This window comes from Gavialis gangeticus, unplaced genomic scaffold, assembly GCF_001723915.1.
Source record: "Gavialis gangeticus isolate Ggan-Ray unplaced genomic scaffold, GavGan_comp1, whole genome shotgun sequence".
Classification (NCBI taxonomy): Eukaryota; Metazoa; Chordata; order Crocodylia; family Gavialidae; genus Gavialis; species Gavialis gangeticus.
The window spans coordinates 8827191-8829151 of NW_017728964.1; positions in this window are offsets into that span (position 1 = coordinate 8827191).

The window sequence follows — 1961 nt, forward strand, 5'->3', positions numbered from 1 at the left end:
GCGGCAGACTTGATGGAAAAGACGTCCTGGGGCAGGAGGGCTTGATCCTACACCCCCTTGCTATGGTCTACCTGGCGGGGCTCCAGAGGGGATGGAGCTGGACTTCTCAGTGGTGGCAGGTGGCAGAACAAGGGGCAATGGGCTCAAGTTGCAGCAAGGGAAGTTTAGGTTAAATATTAGGAAGGATTTTAGGAGGGTAGTAAAACACGGGAACAGGCTACCCAGAGAGGTGGTGGAGGAGGTTTTTAAGAGTGGGCTAAGGCGAAGCCTTGGCTGGCATGACCTAGCACGGGATGGTCCTGCTTCGAGCAGGGGGTTGGACTAGACGTGACCTCCTGAGGTCCTTTCCAGCCCTCATTTTCCATGATTGTATAATCAGTAAGCGAAGAGAAGCACTGAGGACTGCTAAGAGTGTGTATATGGTTGGAATGAATATATTTGGATTTGCAGCAGTTAATCCCTCCTCCTCCCCTTCCCTTGGTGAATTTTTCCCTGTAGGCAAGCTATTGGCGGGTGGGTGTTACCCCATCGAAATTACCTTTCTGTACAGTTCCATAACCTGTGCAACATACCCACATTTAGGTGGGATTAAGTGTAACTTAATGCTATGATGCAACCTTCTGACTTAACGGGAGCTGTAGTACCTATTGAAACCCTTTTTCTTGATCCTGTGCGTTTACGATGGCATACTGTGAAGCAGAGATTCAGACATTTATCCATTGTAACTTTTGTGCATCACAAACATGCTTTCCTATTCTTACAGAAAAACACATATAACAAAATGAATTATTTGTTATTGGATGATGAGCCTACTGCCAAAATGGTGGATGACAGTACGAGAGACTGTTTAAAAGAGACAAAGGAAGAAAACTATAACACAAGACTGTTGAGTTTCAATACAGTGTTTCCAAAGAATTGACAGCAGTGTAGGTCTTGTATATTTGGTATGTCAAATGTTGCCCTCCAAGATGAAGACTTCTTGTTTGTGCTTTAATTAATCTTTTAAGAAATAGTACCCTATGGGCACCACCTGTGTTTGCAAAGTAGGAAACTGTAGGATTCCTTAGCTGAATTCTAGTCATCTCTGTGTAAGCAAAGGCCTCCTTTCTTCTCTGCTCATAGATTTAGCTTCTCTATACAAATCCATTAGGTAATAAACAAATAGGCGGTCACCTTACATATTTGACAGTTGCTGTAAATGGCTACCAGTTACTTTATTAGGAGCCGATCCACAAAACAGGGTAGATTTGCACCTTATACCATTAAAGTTGGTGTCAGACCTTCCATTGACATTAAAAGGTTTTGGATTGGGTCCATATTATTTGTGACCATTAATATTAAAGTAATGGCATGTATCAAACAAAGGCAGATAACATTTTTTTTCTTAATAGCACTCAACCTATAGGTTATTTTTTCTACAAGAGGGCCATGTTGTGCCTTGAAGCCATGAGCCCAGCATTGGTCTAACTTGGAGTTTCCCTTCCCTGAGTGGGGGGCCCCAGGGACCTCTACTGAGGATTGTGCCTGCTGATTCACAGAAGTTTAGGGCTGGAAGGGATCTCATGTTCATGTATATGGCTCTTCCCAAGATGCAGAAAGTGTGTGCTTGCTGGAGGTATCTTTAAGGAATTTGCAACTCTCTTGCTTCTTTCTGCCTGCTCGGTGTTAAATGAGGGGTCAGATGCTTTGTACCTAAATTAACCATAAAACAGTTCAGAATAATTTATGTCGTAGGAATTCTTCAGTCTCTGAATGTAGCTTGATGTAATCAGGAGACCATGTTTGAGGTGAGCCTTAAATTGTATAGGACTAGCATAGTTTTCCTGTGAGTAGAGTTCTTGACAACAAAGTAATGCAAATATTAATTTGTAGCTATTCAATAGCACCATACATGCATCTTGAAATCCATTATTCATGATTAATTGTAACTTTAACATGCGGAGAGAGAGAGCAGTAAGCTT